Raw genomic sequence first — 25,569 nt, 5'->3', positions numbered from 1 at the left:
CGAAAGTAGACACACATAGCCCTCATGTAGCCTCTTGTCCTTCACACACACACTCACTGACCTAGAGAGAGAGAGAGTTACTCACACAGTGTCGTTCACACTCGCACAACTTTCCTCACGTCATGAGAGAGAGAGAGAGAGAGAGAGAGAGAGAGAGAGAGAGAGAGAGAGAGAGAGAGAGAGAGAGAGAGAGAGAGAGAGTTACCTTTTGTTGCAAGCAAGGGACATCGAGGAGAGAGAGATAAGGGTAGTTTGCCATGCACCATTGCATAGAGAAAGAGGGGATGTGTAACTTGTAATGTATGTAAAGAGAAGCCCAAGGTCCCAATATCTCTCTGTCTATCTCTCTGATGATTCAGACATTTAATGTTTAAGACTACTATAGCCTATGCTCCAATGCAAGAAGGAGAGAGGACGTACAGCTGTGAAAATTTCTCCCTTTGCACAGAGACTCAGGGCTGAGAGATGGCTTCCTATGGAGAGAGAATCACGAATTTCTCCCCCTCTCAAATGCCAGCAGTTAACTGTCATTGAAATTAAAGTGATTGTTAACCTCTCTTTCTTGTTTACCACCTAATTGACATTGAATTATATTAAATCTCAAGTAAAATTTAAAGTTTAAACCACCCTTTGAATTCAAAATTCGAATCCTAGACAAAACGATAAATTTAAAAAAAGAAGAAAAATGACAATTGTTTGAGTTCCTCTCTCTAGACTCTTGAGTGTAAGAAGAGGCTCACCGTTTTCAGATTTGCTAAGTGTATTAGAAAGTACCAAAAAGTAAAAATAGTCTCCTCTATAAAGAGCTCGCCACATGGCAGTTGAGGAGGCGACCCCCTGTTAGGTATATATAGATATAGACTACGGAAAGTAAACCATTGGCTTCAAAAAAAACTGGGGGTTTGAAAAAAATTCTCCACAATTCTTTTTGGGTAAACTAAGGATATTAGAGAAAAATTCATGGTATTTCTTTTCTTGGTGTTTCCTTTTTTGGAGCTTCCTTGTCAGAGGAGATCATTACAAGAATATTTGGATTAGGAGGAGATAATTATGAGAATAATTTATTAGATGTGGTAGATAAGGCTTTTTGAGAAGAGCAAAATCAAATGTAAACTAGGCTAACACTCAATTGAAAGTAAACTAGGGATGTAGTTATATGTAAACTAGCTTGCCACGTATTAAAAGTAAAATATGATAACACTTAAGAATTACATGCACTCAAAGTAAACAAGCACTTTTTTTTCACTTAAAAGTAAACTACAAGCACTTTTTCCACTTGAAACAATACATTTTGTTCCTTTCTTCTTCACTGTGAGAAATAAGCTTACCTATTGGAGGGTGTATTAGAGTAGGTTCTTTTGGCCCTCACCCCGAGCTCATCCCCTAATCATCTTTTCCTCAAGCTGCTCTTTTGATTATCTCAAATTGACCTATCCTCTTAGCTGGAGAAGGTGTACCCTATAGTGTCTTGTTAATTGCATTAACAGACGTTAGTAAATTTTTTGCATATTTCGAGGCATTTTAGGCATGTTTTGGGGCTCGTTTGCATGCTATAAGGTTTTTATAGACATCTCGAGGGAGTGTTGGTTCAAACTGTCTTTGTTGGATTTTGAGTTTTCTGCACTACAACCACATTTAGTTTATCCGACAGGGTCATTGTTGTCTTTGACATCGCATCTTTGAGCTCATCAATCATTAACAACTTTGACTACATCAGCATCATTATCATTGATTTATGTATTCCTATTATAATAACATTTCTACACTACCATTTTTCATACACTTTATAGGTTTCCTTTGTCTCATCAGTAATGTAGTGGTAAACCATCTTGATTTCATTCAATGGGCATTGACACTACCTGTTGTTGCAAGTATTGGGATATCTGCATTTTATGTTAGAGATTAGTTATTTGCAGGATGAAATGGAAGGCAGTGATGTATTTGGATGTATTTGCATTGATAAAATGGCAGGCAATGATGTATTTGGGACAGTAGCTATAGGTATTGGAATATCTACATTTTATGTTAGAGATTAGTTATTTATAGTGATGTATTTGGAATGCTATTGATGGGACCAGCTACCCATTATGGTCACATATGATGCATAATTTATTAGCTATCAAAGGACTTTGGAATGTCATCATTAATATTACGGCATGCCCTATCTCACTAGCACAAGATAGTACAGATACTTTGGATGGTGACACTAGTTTGAGATGTAGTTGTGGCATTTGCCTCTATACCTCCTAGAGAGGAACAAGCCAAATGGGATAGTAGGCATGCATAGGCACATGCACTGGTGGCACTTTCCATGAAAAGAAGCATTATTCCTCATATTCGCTCATGTAAAATTCCCATGCAGGCTTGGGATGTGCTTCGTACTACTTTACTGGGTGCATAACAAGGCATGAATGGCCTATTACACAAGAAGTTAGAGTTTGAGTATATGAATGAGGGAGATTTAATTGATGAGTTCTTCACATGGATTAAAGATCTCAGAGAGAAACTTGCATGCACCTATCCAGATAGTTCATTGGTGTCTACTGTTATCACAGCTTTATCAAATTCATTGGTGTCTACTGTTATCACAGCTTTATCAAATTCATACCAAGTTTTTACATCCACACTTTGGCTTATGTGATGAAGGGTAATCCTAATGCCCTTACATTTGATGAGTTGGTTATAGTGATCTTGCAAGATAAGAAATCTCATCAAAATCAAATAGTATGTATGTGGGCAATTAGGCATTCACTATCATTCAAAAAGGTAAAGAGAAAGCCTTTTCTAAAGGCAAGCCAAAGATAGAATCAACCCAATCTTTTGGTGGCAAAGTATGCCAAGAAGGAGGATGATAAGCCTAAGAACAAAGGCAAATACCACTATTATTGGAAGCCATGCTATTATATCAATAAATGTAGAAAAAGGTTAGAGAAGGAGAAGAAGAAAGAGTCAGGCTGGTTGATACATTAGCACCAAAGTGTTGAAAAGAAGGAGTCAATGAACTATAGATCACAGCATATCTGGTATTTTGATAGTAGTGGTGCTAGCAAGCAGTAAGCACTACTATTAAAATACCACTATCTAGCGTTTTGATAGTGGTGCTAGCAAGCACCAATATCTAGTATTTTGATAGTGGTGACAACAAGCACCACTTCTAGTATTTTGATAGTGGTGCTAGCAAGCACATTACTTCTTAGCGTGATTTATTTTATTGCCTTGAGTCAGCTCCTCAAGAAGGCATATTCACATGTGCAAAAAACAACTCTTCATATCCAGTGAAAGAAGTTTGTTCTTATTGCTAGGAAAATCACTCTCTCAGAAGTCTTTTTTATGCCAGGTATTAAAAAGAACTTGCTGACATTCTCTACCATTGCTAGGGCCGGCATAGGGATTTTATTTGTTAATGATAGGTGTACAGTTCATGACCTGAGTGATGGAGATATCACTGCAGTATCCAATACTCTAAGCCTTGAGGTTTAAAGCTTGGCTAGGTATGAGAGATTAGCACATAATGTTTATTTAGTTACTGCCACATGTGCTATGAGTGCCATGGAGCTATGGCATGTTTGCCTTGGTCACTTGAATTTTGGTAGTTTTGTTGCTCATTAAAAGGTAAGAGATAGTATTAGAGCTACCAAAGCTTGAGGCCCCTATTAAACATATACATGAGGGGTGTATTTTGGGCAAGATGCAATGGGCATCACTCCCAAAAGATGAATCAGTAAGGGCTATCCATCATTCCTAAAAGGCGGATCAATAAGGACTATCCATAAATTACATCTTATACATAGTGATGTATGTGGTCCTATGAAGATAGCATCAATAAGGGGATATCTCTACTTCACGACTTTTATTGATGACTACTCTAGGCACACCTAGGTGTATTCATCAAAAGAAAAGGCAAAGGTATTTACTTGTTTAGGCACTTTGTTTCTATGGTTGAAAATGTATCTACATGTAAAGTTGGCGCCCTTCATACAGATTGATGGGGGGAGTATGATTGAAAGAGGTATAAAACATCAATGCACAGTGCCTTACACAACTCAAGAAAATGGTGTAGTTGAGAGGAAGAATAGATCTTTTATGGAGATGGCATGTTGCATGGTTAAAGGCTAGGACTTGCCTCGTGTTTTTTGGTTAGAGGCACTTATGTGTGTACCACTTATGTGCTAAACAAATGCTCCACCAGGGCCTTGCAAACAATTATCCCCCTTATGAAACTTGAAATGGCAGGAAGCCCTATATGGCACATTTACATGTTTTTGGTTGTCTTGGTTATGCTCTTATACCTGCATAACAATGCAATAAGCTAGATGATAAGGTGATAAAATGCATCTTTGTAGCATATAGATCAGAAAGAAAAGAGTATAGACTCTACCATTCAGCCCCACAAAGTGGTTATTAGTGAGTAGAGATGTCTTTGTTGAGAACCCAGTGCAACCCATGCTTTCATGCAAAAAAATAGAAAAATGTATGCTCACATGAAATCTTTGATACACTTCTACCTTTGTACACCTACATTTATATAATGCTCAACAAGGTATTGTAAATCAATCCATAGTGGCTGAAAATCAACTTGATTTTTAGCCCACATGGATTATGATATCTGGACTTATGGGACTGATTTGTCTCGCCCATTTATCTTGGGACATGATTATGATATCTCGACTTATGGGACTGTTTTTGTCTCGCCCATTTATCTTGGGACATGATTTTGATATTGGTATTATGGAGACTTATTTAGTCTCGCCCATTTCTTTCGGACATGGATTCTTCAGTTATATTGGATTTTTGAGACTGTCTCGTCTCGCCCAATTGATGGGACATGATTATATCTTGAATATATGGCTTGAAGCTTAAAGTTGCAGACAACTTTTAAGAAGCTGGGGAGGATGTCACTAGCTTGGACATTTCCAAGTCTGAAAGGGGTCTGGTGGACTCCAGGATGTTTAAATATTTGGAAAGTACAAGCTTTGGGAATGGCGGATTATCCTAGAATACAAAGGACCACACTCCTAAAATTTAGGAGAGTTGCTATTTTTAGCCCGACTCCGATGGAAATTCTGTTCACGTGCCTTGTGATAAAAAGGCCATTCGTAAACGAAGTGGGTTTATAAGCTTAAGTGTAAAGTTGATGGTAGTGTTGTGACCGCTACAAGGCTTGTTGCAAAGGGTTATGCTCAGGGCATAGATTATGATGAGACTTTTGTACCTACAGCTCATATGACTAAGATCAAGTGTATTATTGGATTAGGGTAGCACATCGTGGTTGGAATGTACATCAATTGGATATCAAGATTGCCTTCTTAAATGGTGATTTGCATGAGGATGTTTATGTATATCAGCCTCCTGGTTTTATTGAGAAGGGACATGAGTCTACAGTATGGAGATTAACAAAAGCTTTATATGGCCTTAAGCAGGCTCCCAAAGCATGGTATGAGAAGAAAAACGTAAAAGTTTGGTTGCAAATGGTTTTTTCAACAATCCAAATGAGAGTTCCCTCTATGTAAAGAGGAGTAAATATTATTTTTAGTCATCATTTCATCCATTGATGACATGTTGCTCTCATGCCCTAATGAGGAGAACATTTTGGCCTTCAAGGCTAAATTACATGTGTCATTTGAGATGATAAATTTGGGCTCATTACATTATGTTCACCGATTTGAGAACACATGAGCCTTATATGATAGAGACAAGGAGAGAAAGAATACAAGGTTCTTACCGGGGTTTTGCACCACGTGTCATTTGCGATGATAAATTTGGGCTCGTTGCATTATGTTTACTAATTTGAGAACACTGGTGAGTCTTACACAATAGAGAGAAGCAGAGAAAGAATGCCAAGGGTCTTACCGGTTTTGCACCTCTAGGAACTCTTGGTAGAGTAACCAAGTATTATGGAGAGCTAATAATATGAGATTAACAGGAAACATTGAAAGGTAAGACTAGGAAAGATTATTTATATGTAAAAGGTTTGCATATAAATAAGGTTCAGGGGATTTCAAATAGAACATACCTAAACAATGGTTAATAGTAGGCATTAAAGTTAAAGTAAAATGGAAAGTGCACAATAGAAGCCCAAGGGACACAGAAGAGGGTGTCCCCTTCTAGGGGTAGTTGAAGAGGCATTGGTTAATGAAAAGGCAATATCTAGCCAATTAAAGTTCAAGGGACTGAAGTTGGGAGGTCATGCACCACTTAAGCCTATATAACTATGAGTTTAGGGTCCATTTGGGATGTGGTTGGGTGGAGAATCAAAGTACTAGTCTTACAAGTCCTCAAGCTTATAATGCAAGGAGCATTACATTGGTATTAGAGCCAAGTTCTTTCTCTTTCATGTTTCCATTGAGCCATTCATGTTGCTAACTCTAATTTTACTTATACCAATTAATCTCTACACCTTAATCTCTTTTCTATTTATTTCCATAAGCTAATCCCTATATTTTTCAAATCTTCTCCATGCAAAATACCACTTGTCTAATAAATTGGGCATACTTTGGAGTTCTACATGGAGCAAGTGGAGTATAAGACAACCTTGAAGGATCATTGAAGCAAATATCAACAAGGAGGAATCAATGGAATTGTTCTTCACATCATTAGGGATAATTCATAATTACCCAGCCAAGGTCATTGTGATGCATTTTTTTGCTTTGTATTAAAATTTTCTTGTCTTAAAGTAAATGGCTTCTCAAGGTGGGAAGGATGAAAATGGTGAGAAGGGGGAAAATCGCATGTCCTCTTTCCATATGGAAGAGGATATTACAAAAACAAATGAAATATATATGCAAGATTTTGAGGATATGGAAATGAAGAAGATGAAAGACAAAATCTCTAGTATAGAAAACAAACTTGAGAAAATGATGGGTCTTCTTAGCTCCTTGATGGGAGGGAAAGGATTGGGAGCAAAAGAAATATCTAAAAGTGAAAAAACACTCTAGAAAAAGGATTGAATGAAACCATAGTTGAAGAGGGTCCTAAAACTAGAGACCAGGGTATGGTATTCAAAGATTTAAAGGCACTCATAATTAGTGGAGAAGAGAAGGAGAAGAGAAGGGTATGGTATTCAAAGATTTAAAGGCACTCATAATTAGTGGAGAAGAGAAGGAGAAAAAAAAATATGCGGTCCATATTTTTCTACAAAAATGGTAAGATTTGCATCTTTTAAGAAATGTGCCTGATCCTCATAACCGCCCCATTGAAGCTAGCCTATCCTTACAAGGCAAAGCTTATAAGTGGTGGATGAGTTTAGTAAAAGCAAGGCAAGTACCCAATTCTTGGGATTCATTCAAGGAATTATTCTTAAAGGAATATCTTCTTGAAAATGAAGAAGACTAAAATTGGGAGGAGTGGGATAATTGTTCTATGGAACAAAAGAATTTAAATTTCACTTGATATATAGCTTGCTATAGATAAATTATCTTAAAGCGTAAGGGAATAGAAAAATTTCAAAAATTAAGAGGCTTCATTAGAGGCCTGAAAAGGGAGTATAAGAAGGAAGTTCGCTCTAAAGATCCAAAAAACTTAGATGAGGCTATAAGATTTGCAAAAAAGAAAAAAAATGACGATACCATGGGTAATGGTAATCATTAAAAAAAAGAGATTTTTTTTTTCAAATAGACCTCATGGAGAAAATTCTGCTCTAAAAAAAGAAAGGGTTTTTTTAAAAAGGAAGAACCTTGAAAAAAGCAAAAAATCTAATCCTTAGTAAGTTTCTAGAAAAGCAATATTTTGATAGAGCGGTTAAAGAAAAAAATTGTTTCTCTTGTCTTGAGCCAGGACATGATAAAAAGCATTGTCCTAAGTCCCAAGGACAAGAACTTATTGGGAATGGTAATAATAAACCTAAAGGAAAATCAGTGTGCACACTATTCAATTGACACTTAAGGATTCTCCTAAATATAAATTGGTTGAGGTTTGTCATTATGATGAAAAGCATTATTGTATGGTGGCAAAATCTATGTGGGAACCATCATTTAAACCACATGATTTGGTTTTAGTGCATGGAAATATTAAAGACAAAAAACTGGAATCTGCATGATAAATTAAAAATCTATAAAGTTGAAATCCCCCATGGAGTAATGTTCAGATGAAAATTTTGATCTAATAGACCATTATTGTGTTAAAGATATGAATGATATGTTCTGAATGAATTGTTATCTGATAATGCGAGTATCTTTATCCCACAATTCTGTGGGGAGCCGACCTATCTAAAGAATCCCAGAATCAGATGAATCAAAAATCGGATTTGAATCATAAATAAAGAGACTTAACAAGATTTTTCGTATTGATAGGAAAATGGATCGAGGTTGTCGTGGTAGAAATGATAACCCCCAACTCGATGAGGAAGAGATCAACTTGGATGTTCGTAAAACTCTTCATAGTTCGTAGCCTGGGCCTTTCAAGGGTGAAGGGGAAAACTTGGGCAAGGCTGTGGAGAAGTGGATCGAAGCAATGGAAGAGTACTTTGATGTCACCGGGTATAATGAGGAGAGCAAAATGGCTCTTGCAAGGCTGCAGATAGTAGAAACAGCCAAAGTGGCATGGAGAAACCACTGCGAGACAAACCATCTGGATTGGAATACCCAGACATGGAATGATCTCAAAATTTACCTAAGGATGAGGTTCTGTCCTCTCAGCTTTTTTGAAACAAAGATGAACGAATTCTTAGAGCTAACCCAGGGGATCAGAACTATTGAAGTATATCACCAAGCGTTCGCTCTCCTCCTCAAATACTCGCCATCGAAATGACGAACAACTGATGGGCCAGGTTCATTCAGGGACTGAACGAACCTTTGAATATTTTGGTGAAGAACGCCAAGCCAGTTTCCATGGCCGAAGCAGTGCGGATGGCAAAGGATTTCTCCAAGGCCTTTGATGTCAAGGTCCTACCAAAGCCAGCACCATCACCTTTCAAAAGGTTTTTAGTTCCAACAAAAGGTGATTCCAACCTTCCACTGCCTAAGAGATATCAGGGTCAAGCCTAGGATATGGGAAGTTTCAGAATGGAAGAAATGTCCTTTTCCCGAAACTCAATCCCCTGGAATTCAACTTCAGAAATTCCACCCTTGAACAAGGGAGTGAAATGCTATAACTGTTAAGGATTTGGACATTGAAGTATGGATTATCCAACTCCTTTTGGATTAAGGTTTTTAGGGCAGGGAAATCAAGGATCAAGATTCCAAACTCCAACTCCTTCCTGCCAGAGTAATCAGGTTTCTATCCGCCAAAATCAGGGAAATCCCAGAGGTAGACCCTCTAACCAACCCGCAGTTTCAAAATGATTTCCCCTTAAACAGAAATTCAAAAAGAACTTTCCAGTGTGCAATTGGAATAAATTGAAAATAGGTAAAAAGGACCTTAGCCTGAGGGTCTGAATTTTTTGAAAATTTTGGATGGACCAATAAGATTAATCCAAATGTAGGGAGGAGATAAATTGAAGAATAAAAGAAAAATCCCCCAAAAATGAGTAAATACTCACATAGGATGAAGAGTTGACTAAGGACAAGGTTTATTAGTTAAAAAAGAAGAGATATTTAGAGGAAATGATGCATTTTTGACACCTCAGTGTGGGGAATTCCCCTCATGAAGGAGGCCCCTATTTCACATGTGTGGATGAGTTTTAAACTCACAAATAATGAGATATTTTTATCTCTCCTCTCTCCTGTTTCAACTAGATTCAAAAAGTAAGCTAAATTGACCTAAAAATGGTTAAAAAGTGACAAACTAATCTGAAAAATTTTAGAATTAGTTTGCTTGGTTAGAGGCTCACTTTTTCCTATAAATAGAAGCCTCCCTCCTTGTAAAAGGTTAATAGGGTTTATGCACTGTTACTCTACTCCTCCCCAGAGTCAAATACATTGAATTCAGTTGATAATTCAATTGTTTTTGACTAAATCCTCTCCAAAAGAAATGGTGACCAGTCTTGCTACAAACAAGAGTAGAACCCTCAATCCCTCAAGCCAAAGGAAAGCTTACAATCTCCATGTAAGCTTAATTCTTACTTGTGAATTTTAAATCTATGGCTTTCTTAAATTTTATGCTTTGAAAATGTTTGAGTTAAAATCTGATGCTATGCCTTGATGGAAAGGCCACCCCTTTCTCTTCTTTACAATTTAGCCCTTCTTAATCCTAGAAAGTTTAATTAAATGATTGATTAAACTCTTTTCATTGTTTACTCTCTTAATTTTTGGAAAATGGAGTAGATTAGAGATATTAGAATTCAAATTGGATTAATTCAAGTCATAAATTGAATGTTAAAATTGAGAAATGGTCAGCCATACAAAGGAGGTTATGGTAAAATTTTCTCAAATTTTGTGGAACTAAAGTTTATCATTAGGTTATTCTTCTAAAAGAGTAATTCCTTCCGTTTGTGCATTCTAAAAGAAAAATTTTAATTTCAAAAGTGTTATTCCCATTAAAATTGAATTTATGCATAGAAAGATGTATAAAGGAATTTATATTTATTTCAAAAGAGTTATTCTCATTAATTTTGATTTTATGCATAGAAAGATGCATTAAGGAATTTATTTTTATTTCAAAAGAGTTATTCTCATTAATTTTGATTTTATGCATAGAAAGATGCATAAAGGAATTTATTTTAATTTCAAAAGTGTTATTCCCATTAATTTTGATTTTATGCATAGAAAGATGCATAAAGGAATTTATCTTTATATCAAAAGTGTTATTCTCATCAAATTTGATTTTATGCATAGAAAGATGCATAAAAGATTTATTTTTATTCCAAAAGTGTTATTCTCATCAAATTTGATTTTATGCATAGAAAGATACATAAAAGATTTATTTTTATTCCAAAAGTGTTATTCTCATCAAATTTGATTTGATGCATAAAGGATTTATTTTTATTCCAAAAGTGTTAATTTCATTCAATTTGATTTTATGCATAGAAAGATGCATAAAAGTTTTATTTTTATTCCGAAAGTGTTATTCTCATCAAATTTGATTTTATGCATAGAAAGATACATAAAAGATTTATTTTTATTCCAAAAGTGTTATTCTGATCAAATTTGATTTTATGCATAGAAAGATGCATAAAGGATTTATTTTTATTCATTAAAATTGATTTTATGCATAGAAAGATACATAAAAGATTTATTTTTATTCCAAAAGTGTTATTCTGATCAAATTTGATTTTATACATAGAAAGATGCATAAAGGATTTATTTTTATTCCAAAAGTGTTAATTTCATTAAAATTGATTTTATGCATAGAAAGATGCATAAAGGATTTATTTTTATTTTAAAAGTGTTATTTTCCTTAAAATTGAATTTATGCATAAAAGGAATTTGTTAAAAGTGTTATTCCCACTGAAGTTGATTTTATGCACAAATAGATGCGTAAAGAATCTTTATATCAAAAATTAGAATTCTCTTAAATTCTATGTTTAAACGAATGTGATGAGATTAGATGTGATGAGAATCAGATAGGTGTGAATGAATGGATGGATGGATGTGATATGAATAGAAGTGATGAGAATGTGATGTGGATAGATGTGATGAGAATCAGATAGACGTGAATGAATGGATGGATGGATGTGATATGAATAGAAGCGATGAGAATGTAATGTGGATAGATGTGATGAGATGTGATGTGAATCAAATAAATGTGAATGAATGGATGAGATGTGATGTCATGTGAATCAGAATATAAATGAATGATATGGGATGTGAGTGAATGTATGTGATGATAATGAATGTGAATGTGTATGTGAGGAATGGATGTGAATGAGTATGTGAAAGAATGGATAAGGATGTGTATGAGAAGAATGGATGTGAATGTGTATGTGACGAATGGATGTGAATGAGTATGTGAAAGAATGGATGTGGATGTATGTGAAAGAACGGATATAGATGTGTATGTGAAAGAATGTGATGTGATGTGACATGAATATATGTGGATGTGAAGTGATAGATATGAATGTATGGATAGATATGAGTAGTCGTACATGTGAACGATTGGATGGATGTGGATGAATGAGATATGATGTGGATAGAAGTGATGTGATATAATGGTGATGAGAATGAATGTGATGGATATGAATGAATGTGATGTGATGGGATGTGAATCGGGACAGATGTGAATGAATGAGATGTGAGGTAAAATGAATGGATGAGCTTTGAGTGAATGTGATGTGGTCTGAATGGATGAGATGTGAATGAATGTGATGTGATGAGATGTGGATATGGGTAGATGCGAGTGGATTAGATCTGATGAGGATAAATTGAGGAAAGATGTGATGAGATGAAAATGATGTGATTGGATGAGAATAGGAATACTTGTGAAATGATTGTGGAATTAAATAATGTGGTTGATGTGGAAAGACGAGAGTTCGTTATAGAAACTGTATTTATGACTTATTTTTTAATGAATGTTTTATGTCAAGAATATTGGAGAAACATTTTGATCGTCTTGTGAATGAGGTCATGTGGTGGAGACCTAATCTAATAAGTTGCAACAGATGACGGAGAGTCAATGGAGGACGTCTCGCGTAGCAAGGTCGGCGGGCTGAGGTCTTGACCAGCCTCGGTTTAAATGGCGAGCTTCCGATACGGTGGATGAGGGACCAAGGAAGTAGCCTATGAGTGAAGCACTAGGGCACCTGCAAAGGATCCTAGAGGGTGCTGACCATACGGTACTCAGGCTCTGGGTCACCCGACGATACCCACACATGCGTCGTGGAAGATATTGGAACAAGGAGTAAGAGTTATTTTTTGAATTTGGGCATGGACCTGATTGATTGACCTTGCTGGTCCTCAACGGTTGAGTCCATGGCCCTTTTATATGGATCCGTTGGTTGATCTTGCTGATCTTCAACGAAGTTTCCATTTTGATATGTGAATATATTGCCGGTTACTACAAGCTAGAAACTATTGAAAAGGCCCCTGAGTGGACAGGTGTGGTGAGCGTTTTGGTTGCCAATGATGCCATAGGTACACCGATGAAGGAATGATTAGAAATAAGGCCATACTCTAGGAGCCTACTTAAGGCCATAAAACGTTTTTTTAATTCTGCACACTTTGGTTTCTTGCCCCTTCTAAACAAAACCAGAAGGCTAAGACACATAAACCTCCTCATGCAAATCACCATTAAAGGAGGTGGTTTTAGTGTCCAATTCATCATGTTCCCTTTGCAACAATCTTGTCTTTGTAGTGATCAACTCTACAATTGGTTTCTTGCCCCTTTCTAAACAAAAACACAAGGCTAAGATACATAAACCTCCTCATTCAAATCACCATTAAAGGAGGTGGTTTTAATGTCCAATTCATGCATGTTCCCTTTGCAACAATCTTGTCTTTGTAGTGTGATCAACTCTACAATTGGCTTTACGCTTAAGCTTATAAACCCACTTTTATCAATGGCTTTCTTGCCATGAGGTAAATCAATCAAACACCAAGTGTCATTTTTCAAGATTGAGCCATGTTGGGATTTGGAGTCTCATGTGTGTGTGTGTGTCCCCTCATGTGTGTGAACACGTGTTCATGTGTTCATACGTGTGTGTATGTGAAGAGCCCCTAAAAGAGTTATTGTCCTAGTAGTGTATGTTGCCATGCATGCCCCCTTCCGCCGCTACCCTTTAACTTTTATCTTTGCCCTAATTTTTTGATTGTGCACTTTTTCCCTTTTGAAACCATCCAATTTTGCAAAACAAACAGAATTAGAAAACCTCTTGAATAAACTACTAGATCAAGGGTTCATCTGACCTAGCATTTCTCCATGGGGAGAACCCATACTATTTCATAGGAAAAAAGATGGCACTTTCCAATTATGCATTGACTTCAGAGGTCTCAATCAGTGCACTATTAAGAATAAGTATCTGTTTCCCCACATTGAGGAGCTATTAGACTGTCTTTATGGGGCTTAGTACTTCTCCAAGATAGATTTAAATTCCGGGTACTATCAAGTCAAGATCAAGGAACATTAGGGGAAATAGAGGGGGTCTAAAGAGCCCTGTAAGAAACACCCCCATTTTTAAATTATTTATTTTCCTAAAAATAGAAAAGTAGATTTCGGGCTAAAAAATAATTAGAGAGTCTTCCAATTTGTAAGTTTATAACTTTCTTATATTAGTCACATCTCTATGTAGTACTAGAAAAGAGTGGATTGATGCCACTCACTGCCAAATCAATTGGCATGAAGAAATGGCCACCATGGAAATCAACAACAAATAGGCCACCATCCTCTTGCATCCCCAAGAGGACATCATCCACACACCCTCACCCTCGACTGCCCTCCCCCCTCATGCCCCATCCTCATCACGAGGCAATCTCCCCTATTCCCCCACCCCATGCCTGACCAAAGCCGGCCGAAAGGACACTATCGACACCCTCTTATCTTTATCATGACAATCAATGGTGGGTACCCAAGAATCTTATTGTCGCTCAAGGCTTCTATGATGGCTACATAGAACTTTAGATCCCCAAATAGCCATCTCTACAACCTAATCGCTCTAGGAAGCCCACTATGCCAACAAAAACCAACCCTAAGCCAAAGCTTCAACGTTGGCTAGTCCCCAACTGCTTGTTATAATCACAAGGCTACTATGAAGGAAACACTCGCCTTTGGCTACCCAAGAATGCCGCATGTGCTCCTCGACCACAACAACTCCCCACTAGGAATCTATGACAAAGAGCCCCATAGCTGCCGGTTAGGCAACCCCAAGCACAACACAACAAACAATGATGGGTGCCTACCAATGTGCTCAAAGCTCAAGGCTTCCATGAAGGCAACACCCACATGTGGCTCCCCAAGTCCCAATCTAAAGCATGTCCTTAGCGTCAACCACCTACTCACCGTTCAAAGCCTTGTTGACCCAAAGCCAAGAAGCCTTGACAACCATGGTCTTTCATCACTCAACAATGTGCCCAAACGTTTTTTAGATACTCAAGGCTTCAGTGATGGAAACTCCATCATTTGGCTCCCACGACAAAACCCTCAGCAGCTCACCCACACCTCACCAACCAAGACAGTACCTATCCAATCGATGAAGATGGTTTGGCAACCAACAGGCAGGCAAGTCCCCCTCTCCTTGACAAAATCCTCCTATGGACTCGCCCACACCCAATCCATGGGCACTTTAAAGCTCAATTTTCCCACCCCTTTTCCCCAACGGATCCTCTTTCACGAAGCTCCACCGTGCCCCTTGACTTCGTCCCACCAAACCAAGGGGAAGTGCTACAAATGGCTGAGCTTCTCCAACCACTCAAAGATAAACTCAAAGGTAAGCTCACAAATCTAGCCATATGGGCCACTCAGTACAAAACCCTCTTTAGGGGTGCTGACCAATGTCAACAAAAAAAGAGAGGGAGTCCCTAGGTGATTAGGATCACAGGCCCACCTTTTGCCCTCGCCCATGTACAACACCTACAAATCTCACTAGGCCCTATCCTATGCGCACACACCGTAAGCCATCTAGGTACATCTCTAGATGGGGGGACCATGGTGGGCGCAAGCCTGGTCAATGGTACGACCCATCGCCTAGATGTTCTTAATCACCCCCGCTTCACCCCAATAAACGTGTTTCATGCCTAATCTGTCCTACCCCAAAATTTCTTCTTTGGCTCAACACCTATGGATCCTCGCCATCAACTACCAATCCACATAGGATCTCGGTGATTCAATGACAGAAGAAGACAACACACCAAAAGAAAAAGAGAGAATATTGCAACCTGATGACTCAACATCCATGGGAGCCAAGATACCCATCACAGTGTCTTCACAAAGATGCTAGAGCTTCATGAACATCGCCATCGACATACAGCATCTGGAAGCGCAAGAAGTCTCCATGCGTGTTGCCTTCTTGTCCCTCCAGAATTCCCCCCTTGCCATTTGCTTACTAACACCCTCATTGCATGCATTCTTCTGAACCTCCTCAACACTTAGAAGATTGGTAATGTCATCCATTATCTCATTTGCGAGTACCTGATGTATCTTCTTGTGGCATGGGTCTCGAATGATGGAAAGAATGTCACGCCTCCTTACACAACTATGTAATACTTCTCCAAAATCTTGAGGACCATTATCACCACATGCTTCTTTCAAAAATTTCCTATCATAAAATAATAAAGATTTCCAAAAACACCTTAATCTATTCTTATAACAACCACAAGTACCTTAATCAAAATTACTTGTTGCAATAGAAATAGACAAAGAACAAAAAACAAACCTTGCTGCATGGATTCTCCGCTTGTTGCGAGCACCACCACCAACTACGAGTTTTTTAATGTTATTGATTGTCCTCTTTCGCTCTCTTGCTCCCACGGGGGTGCTCTTCATGCGAGAGATTGCATCTTGTAGCTTCATAATGTGAGCCTCTTTCTCTCTGTCTCTTTTCTCTAGCTCTACAATATTATTTTGTGCATCTTGTAGTGCATGTTGCGTACTACTCAAAATGTTTTTTAAGATTTGTGTTTGTGAGTGGAGGAATTGAACTCTCCATGCATCGCTCATGCTTAGCCTTCTACAATACCCAAGCAGCCTATACTCACCCTCTCCAACAAACTAAATAAATGAAGGGAGATCAGTGAAGGGTGGAGGACAATGCAAAGAAGGATCATTAGGATATAAATATCCATCAACCCAAAGATCCACATTACTCTGACCATGTTATCTTCTTGCATGCTTCTCATGTGCATTCAGACGTTCTTTCTTGATTTGTGCATATTCATTTAATATGTGAATATGCAAGTCCACCTTTTGCATTCTTGTTGAATCTGAAATTTCTACCGTTCGAAAAATGGAAGTGACTCAGGGCTTTCCTATTGTATTCACAATAGGGCTATCCTATTGTGAAGAGGGAGAGAGATAGAGAAAGAGAGAGACAAAGAAAGAGAGAGAGAGAGAGAGAGAGAGGGAGATAGACTTATTGTATTAGCAAATAAGAGAAGAGAGCTTGGGAGAAAGAGAGAGAGAGAGAAAAAAATAGAGAGAGAGAGAGAGAGAGAGAGAGAGAGAGAGAGAGAGAGAGAGAGAGAGAATATTATTGCAAAGGTTGGTAGGAAACGTGATGAATAATAGTAATGATTGAAAGAAACAAAATGTGGGGAGAATTTCAAATACGACTATTAAAGTGGAGTAAATAAGATTGAAAGCGTAGATATCAATAATCTTAGTAGGGGTTTTAATAGCTAGAAAGAGAATCCTAGTTCAAAAATTAGAGAGATCCCCTTCTTTTAGGCCCAAAAGTAGGCATCATTTATGAGCTTTGTCACCTTAAGCCTCAATAAAATTAGTCTTAATTCCTTAAAATTAGGGATCTTTATAGTTTTTATGCTCAAATACCCCCTAATGAAAGAATGCAGCATGAGAGGGTCGAGGAGACGACTTAGCTGGGATACTATCAAGATGCTTGTAAGACCCAGTGAGAAGGCATGAGGTCTAGAGGAAGCCTAGTGAGGTCCCGACCGGGTTGAGAAGATTCTTAGCTGGGATACTACCAAGACACCTATAAGACCCAGTGAGAAGGCATGAGGTCCATAGGAACCCCAGCGAGGTCTCAACTGAGGGTCAAGGAGACGCTTAGCTAGGATACTATCGAGTCACCTGTAAGACCCATTGAGAAGGCATGAAGATTAGAGGAAGCCTAGCAAGGTCCTGATAGATATTAATATTGAAAAAATGAGGCATGAGGGCCAAAGGAAGAGTCTTGCCTTGAGGATACTACAGAGTTTCCTATAAGACCCAGTGAGAAGGCATGAGGACCAAAAGAAGCCCAGTTAAAGATCCCTACTAAGTCACCTATAAGTCCTAGTTTGGAAGGCATGAGGACCGGAGAGGAGACCAATCAAGGTCCTGATCAATATTAATACTGAAAAAATGAGGCATGAGGGCTAGAGGAAGAGCCTTACCCCTAAGGATACTACCGAGTCACCTATAAGATCCTATGAGAAGGCATGAGGATCGAAGGAAGCCCAGTTAAAGATCCCTACTAAGTCGCCTATAAGTTTGGGATAAAGAGCCTTACCCTAAGGATACTACCGCGTCACCTATAAGACCCTATGAGAAGGCATGAGGATCGAAGGAAGCCCAGTTAAAGATCCCTACTAAGTCGCCTATGAGTCCCGGATAAAGAGGCATGAAAGCTGGAGGGGAAAGCTTAGTGAGATACCTATCGAGACGCTCGTAAGACCCATTGTGAAGGCATGAGATCCAGATAAAAGGTTCACTAAGGTCCCTCTACCGAGTTGCTTGTAAGGAAAAGAAACAAACAAAAACCAAAATGGAAATATTAAAAGCATAAGAAAATGATGTATTGATTTCTAGAATGTAGATACTTGGGTGTTGTAATTTCAGGACCCAAGGGAGGACTCAACTTGTCGACTTCTGTATATTAGATGAAACTGGACACATGGAGAAAAAGTAGGTGGCTACATCGACACAAAAGGTAGCACACTTGAGTGCCCATGGATGAGATTCTTCATCAGCATATACTTGTGGACTCTTCATCAAATTGGTGGAAATCATCCTCCCACCATCTCCTTGGTCTACCCCATCAGTTTTTGTGGTTCTACATGATATATTGTATAACTTGAAGTGGCTTACATTGTACCTTTGGGCATCCACTTATTCACATATTTTCATGATGTACTTGGCATTCATAGGAGAGTACACTCCCAAACTAAACAAAGGGGAAGAGAGGTGTTGACGGGTGTGTACACCCCCTAGCATTCTTGACATTAGCTTGGGTGTGAACACCCCCTAGAATTAGTAGCATTAGCTTAGGCTAATGAGTTGTGGGATTTGGTTATTACAAGATGTCATATCAAGAAGTGGTTATAAGAAGGCTAATGGGGAGTTTGAATCTTGTGGAGGTTATGGGAGCCCAATAGTCACATGGGTAGCCCAATAGTCAAATGGGTAGCCCAATAGTCACGTGGGTAGTAGCCCAATAGTCACATGGGTATTCCAAGAGTTACATTTGTATACAAATTGGATATGATATGATATAATATGACATGACATGTGTTAGCGACCTCTTGCCCTAACAAAAAGGTAGGTGGACACAACATCGCCTCTACAATAAAATGCACCGACTCATCAGCTTTAACATCTAGTTGCGCTAATCCGGCTCGACGGCGGCGGCAGGGTGGTTGACCACCTGTGGCTGTCTGGCTGCTAGTACTTTGGCACGCCCGATGGGTCGAATTCCCAATTTGACAACTTGAACCCACCATTGTAGGGTCATGCCAACATCATGCACATGATATGTAGCTAGTGAAAGTACAATGCAACCATTTCATGGCAACGATGAACATGGCACATCATTGCCAAAAAATTCTACTAAATAGCATAAGAGTGTGTGCATAAGTAGCCAATTAAGCACTCTATCCACATCATGCTTTGTAGGCTCATCAAGAACACTCAAACCATGCTCCACTACATCCATCATATAAGCACAATATGCATGATCAACATTCTCTTCCAGAAAGGTGTCAAACCAAGCGGCATCAACCTCTGCAAGGCTATCACCATGGACAGGCACACCGTCATCCTCGACAAGCAACATGTCAAACTAGTCTATGTCATCATCTTGACCAAAACTAGAAACTAGATTTTTTGGAATATCTGCACCATGTGGGAAACCTAATGCAAGGTTAGAGACATCCAAGGGCATCACCTGGCTCTTCTAGCGTTCATGCTCTTTCCATGCTCTCTCAAACTTTAGCATAACCATCCCATCATCACTCATGGCTAGGACTACTATCTTGATCATCCGTATCTCCCTTGCTCAACATCCGATCATTAACTGTATACTGGTAATCCACCTTCATATCCATCCAAGGTGTCTCAACATGTGAGGGCTTTTCTGGGCTTTCGCCAGTTACTCTGCTCCTTCCCAACCTTACCCTTGTTCTAATGCATCGAAGCATCTTGGAGATCGTCCTCCATGCTCTCTGGCATATCCATCTATGGGGCCCTGTCATGTGAGGGCATTCCCAGGCTCTCTCAGCCACACAACTCCCCCACTGCCTCACCCTCTATCTCATCCATGGGTGCATGCTGCAACCCGTCCTACTCATCCATCCAAGCATTCTCAAATCAAACATACTACTCATTCATGTGAGCATCCATCATGTATGTGTACTTCTCCTTCATTTGAGTATGTATCCTTATCCTTCATTTGAGTATGTATGTATCCTTATCCTTCATTTGAGTATGCATCTGGTAACCATGCTACTCCTTGAGCTTCATTTTTGGCATCATGGGGTTGCCAGCCACATCTGCTTTTCTTGAGATCGGCATCATCTTCGATCTCAAAAAGAGCTTGACATGTGATCACCTCTTAGGTTTTCATATTTGGCGTCTATATTTTTGGAAGGCCTTAGCCTTAAACCTTAGTACATACTAAATATTATTTTTATGCTTTCGGTAGGCCCAAGACTCTATTATTAGGCTTGCTATATTTTTGGAAGGAGCTTGCACGCTCAAAGACTCAAAAACCTATTAGGCTTTATTTTTGGAGTATCTTATTGTTGTAAATAGCAAGCATCAATATATTTAAATATGGGTGAGTGGTACGATGGGCCACACTCACCTAGGGGAGATTGAACCCAACCTTGTGTCACAACGGTGACATCTTCTCTATTATCAAGCTTTCATGGTTTAAGCTATTTTAATTATTTGTTTATGCTATGCTTTTGTTGTTAATTTGTGGGGCGAATGGATTTTAAGCGTATGAGTTTGTTAAATCTCTTCTCCAAGGTGTCAAAAGATCCTAATAAGTAACCTTTACCTAAACACCAAAGTGAAAGTTTAACACAGTATAGTTCTGTCAAACATTATCCAATTCTGTGCTCTTTCTCTCAAGGGACACAAAAAGCAAGAGCAAGAGGTATGTGTGGATCCCAAACTGTTCCAACTTCCTACAGTTTGTAGAAATCTTGAACTGATATGGAAAAACCACTTCAAGATATTCAAATCTCCAACCAAGGCATGATCACATGCCATTAGAGATTCACAAAAGCTGCTTTTAGATATCAAAAACGAAGTCACGAAGATACGAAGTGAGAGGAGAACAAAGAAATACAAAGATCTACAATCTTTTGATGACAAAATCAATCAAGGACAGGTGCACCTTCAAGAGGACCTAATCAAGGTAAGAGAAGACTTAAAAAAGGAAGAAGAAATTCAGTGTAAACACATCAAACTCTTGTTCAACAGTGATGGGATGGGAAGGTGGATAAACCCTCAAAAGGGATGTTCTCCATCCTTAAAAAGAAGGCTGCCATTGACCACATCTATGTTAATAGATACCAATTGAAATGTTGCAAAAATAGTGCCCGAGAACATGGACATTGTAAAGGATCACTTCTCCTCCATTTTTAGTGCTCCAAATGTCTCTACAAAGGAAAGGGAAGCAGCCATGCAAGTCATCTTAGAATGTAGAAAAAGCACAATATCTCAAAGCCTTCCAAGTATTTTAGAAGCATATATGTCTCTAGGAGAATTAGAGGATGCTATTATGGTTATGAAAAATGGTAAGAGCTCAGGGCTTGATGGTCTTCCAGTAGGGTTATTTTAAACTTATAAAGACTTCCTTCTAAGCCCCTTAGAGTCTAAAATGAATCAATGAAATATGGTGCTCTTCCCTTCTCTATCAATGGAGGGGTCATCAAACTTATTCATAAGAGAGGACCCAAGGAAGAAATCTCTAAGTGGAGACCAATAACCATGCTAACCACATCCTATAAAATCTATGCAAAAGCTTTAGCCTAAAGGCTCTCTTGCCATTTGAAGGAATGGATAAGACGACCTGAGCAGAAAGGGTTCATTAAAAGGAGTTTCATTCTTGATGCTATCATAGCTCTCTGGGAAGGAGTGGGCCATGCCCAGCAAACTGAACAAGATTTTATCTTTTTCAAGATTGACTTTGATAAAGCTTATGACAGATTGTAGTGGGATTTTGTTGTACAATCTCTAAAGGATATGGGGATGGGTGTCCTAACTTTATAAAAATGGTGAAAGTGCTATTTGGTAATGCCCTGGTTAGAGTAACAATGAATGGCAACCTTACAAAATCATTTGCCTTCAATAGATCTATTAGACATGGATGGCATCCCGATGGGATTCAAGGTTTCCATGCATCAAAGGTGGTTGTGGGTACTAGATAGAATACAAGAAAAGTTCAGACACTGGTATGATATGCAGCACAGCTTTGCAAGGAGAACGGTGGTCCTCAAACACATCCTTTTTCCTACTGCTATATACTTCCTTTCTTGCTGATGCCCTTTAAATACAGATCTTAAACAGTTAGAAAGAATATGCAAGAATTTCCTTTGGTCTGGAAATGCTGAAGAATCCTAAATTCACAAAGCTGCATGGAACGTATGTTCAATGCCCAAAAGCAATGGTGGTGGGTTGGGCATACCAAACATCTTTGATATAGTAGATTGGATGGCTGCTAAATGGATAGTGAGAAGCTTTTTAGATACTCAAGAAGAGTGGGCAATCCTTCTTAACAATAATGTGGGTAGCTTCATGCTTATAGAATCCTAGCAATGCAAAAAGCTCCCTAAAATGAAGCTCTTCTTCACTCCAATGAAAATAAAAGCTCAAGGTAGCCCTCTAGTCAAATCTATATAGCAAGCTGGAACAGATGTAAGCCTAAACTCAAACTACACTGCAAAAAGCCTAAACTCAAACTACACTGCAAAATCAGGAAACATGCGCATATTTTACACTTGGACTCCATTTAGTTTTTCATGGCAACAGGAAATAATCTCTCAAAACCTATATAAACATGCCCATAAATTACACAAAAGGGTATCATAACATGGGATGATGTATGTGCAAGACAAATAAGAATTGGAGGTCTAATCATGACCTCAAAGTTAACTACAGACTGTCCAAGGAGGCAAATCTCCAACTAATCCTTGATAGAGTTAAGTTGTGGGCCTAACAATAAATTGGCTTTACTTTAACTGTAGGGACCTTTGACACACAAATCTTTCTCTTGGAAGACCAAACACAATCTTCACCAATCCCACCTCTTCCCCCTCAAGGTCCTCCCCTTCACTGCAAACTCAATAAAACAAATGGAATCTTTTGTGGGGGATAGAAAACAATGAGGGTTCAAGTTTTCAAAAATTTGGTCAAAAATGATCCCGTCAAAGAAATCTTGCCTGATCTAGCTGATTATGCACAAAGCCATGTGGACTAAGGAGAGAGCACAACAAATAGGGGACGTAAAAGGAAACCGAAACCATAGCTTATCTATTTATTGGGTGCTCCCATAACAAAGAGGCATTCACCGATGTATCTCTCTTGTCCAAAACTAGGTTCTCACATTGCAGGAAATTTTGTTAGGGCAACAGATAAAATGCTATGTAAAGCTATGAAATGTTATCCATGTTGAATACTTATGGGCTGTTTGGATTCATAGAAATAATTGCCTATTTAAATATACAAATACCAATTTACTACATGGTCTGAGATGTGAGCTATATTTGCAGATAAAGGTACTATACAAAGAAAGCTTCAAGGCATGTGAAGCTCAATATACGAAGAATGAATTAAGTGAAATGCTACAAATGGGAAAGAAAAAGGCCAAAGAGGAGCTCCAAAAAAGGCTTAGCCAAATTCAAAAGGAGCATCTAGAACAAGATGGTCAGGTTGCTAGTGAAGAAGTGGAGATAATGCGAAAAGATCCTGAGTCGACAGAATACATCAAGAACCTCACTGCTTTTAAGTATGAGATTACCTAAGGAGAAAGCTATGTTTCTCGGATAAAAAACAAAACAATACAAATTAGTCCACACAAGATGGAGGCAATTGGTGCGTTGGGTTACATTATAACATCCCGTTATCCACAGCAACGACAGCTCGTATCATCTGGTTAAGAAAGAGGAATCATGCGTATAAGACTTGAGTGTGTGTGCGCGCGCGGTGAGATTCTATGTGTTGGATATGCTCCACCACACACACACATGAACATCCTCTTGATAGAGTTCAAATCTCAAAGGTTATTGAGGCATTAGTCTTGGCCCTTTTACACTTGTTAAAGCTCATAGATGTACCACAAAAGACACCTTACATTGGAGATATTCTTGGCTACACACCTACATTAGAGATATTTTTTGGCTCCTAATTAAGAAAGCGGTGGAGATGATCATGGAGATAATTATGAAAAAGGGTTAGTACTCATTAGAGCCAAGATAATACGTGTATCTCTATCTATTTAAAGAGGCATCAAATCAATGCAATGTGTGGTCACTATTTTCAATCATCTATAGTATTACTATGCTTCCATTTAATGCTAATTGTTATTATCATCCTCCTTAATCAAGATTTGGTATCAGAGCTGCCTGCGCATTCATGTTCGATTAGAGCAACCTGCACAATCCTTCATCATCAGAATTATGTCGACTCTGAGAGCTTGCCATCGCTGCCGCTGTCGTGCTCCACTCCATCGCCATAGGCTGAAGATCTGCTAGATGCTACCGGCAGATCAAGAACAATACTGCCGACACCTGAGCTAAACCACACGGCCAGCTTCGCTCTTTGCTGCTGCTGGTCGCGCTATCTGAGCCACGTGGACCAATTTTCTTAAGCCTTTAATTAAGGCTTTGAAGTAAAGCTTTTTATAAGGTTTATAAGCCTTAGTAATAAGGTCTACTAAAAATCAAACTCATCTGCTCATCACGGTCACGCCTTGGTGATCACGGTCACGCCTTGGTGAATTGATCTCCTTCTGCTCTGCTCAACTCAGCCGGATCTGCGACAACAAAATACAAGGTAGTTTTCTTTGAAGGGAAAATCTTTGAACACTCTTTTGCAATGCTCTTTGAATTATTGATGATATGACTAGCTCATGTGAAGAAATCATACAAATCTCATCTGACTCTGAAGCTTCGGTAAATCAGCCAGCTAAACGAATTCTTAAGCCGAGGAAAAGAGTGATTAAAAAATCAATATTAAGGCTCGACAGAAAACCATGGTATTTTAATTATGCCAAATATATTGGTTTAGGTGATTTTCTTGCCACCACAAACATGCATTTGTATGGAACTGGAACGTATAACTAATCTCTTTCTACCTCAGTATCCTTGTACAAGGCATTAGACACTGCTTGAAGAGAGTTTGTCAAGTAAGACCTTGCCATCACGTCTAAATGGCAGACTAGGCACAGGTTTATCCTTCAAAAAAAAGATTTGTGAAAAGTAATTACTACATCTGAAAATGATAGACCCACCACAAGGGAAGGAAAAGCACAATGGGAACTTTGTGACACTAAGGCACTTGAGCTTGGCGATCATCATATTTCAAACATAGAATCAGCTAAAATAGCATGGGAAACTCTTGATAGACTTTTTGGTGCTAGTGGAAAGAATTCAAAGATAAATCTGAAGCTATAAATCTTTAGGCTCACTATGAAAACCGAAGACTCCTTTCCCAATCATCTTAATAAGATGAAAAGTCTCCTTGCACAACTAACAGATATCAAGGCACCTGTCAATGATGAAGATGCAATAGCTTTATTGCTAAACAATATGCCTGAAGAATATGATAATATTGTAACTACACTTCTGAATGTTCCTGATCTCAAAATCCAAGATACAG

Source organism: Cibotium barometz, chromosome 37, assembly GCF_041138505.1.
Source record: "Cibotium barometz isolate CiBa-2024 chromosome 37, ASM4113850v1, whole genome shotgun sequence".
Classification (NCBI taxonomy): domain Eukaryota; kingdom Viridiplantae; phylum Streptophyta; class Polypodiopsida; order Cyatheales; family Cibotiaceae; genus Cibotium; species Cibotium barometz.
The sequence above is the reverse complement of the archived record's forward strand: the minus strand, read 5'-3'. Positions refer to the sequence as shown.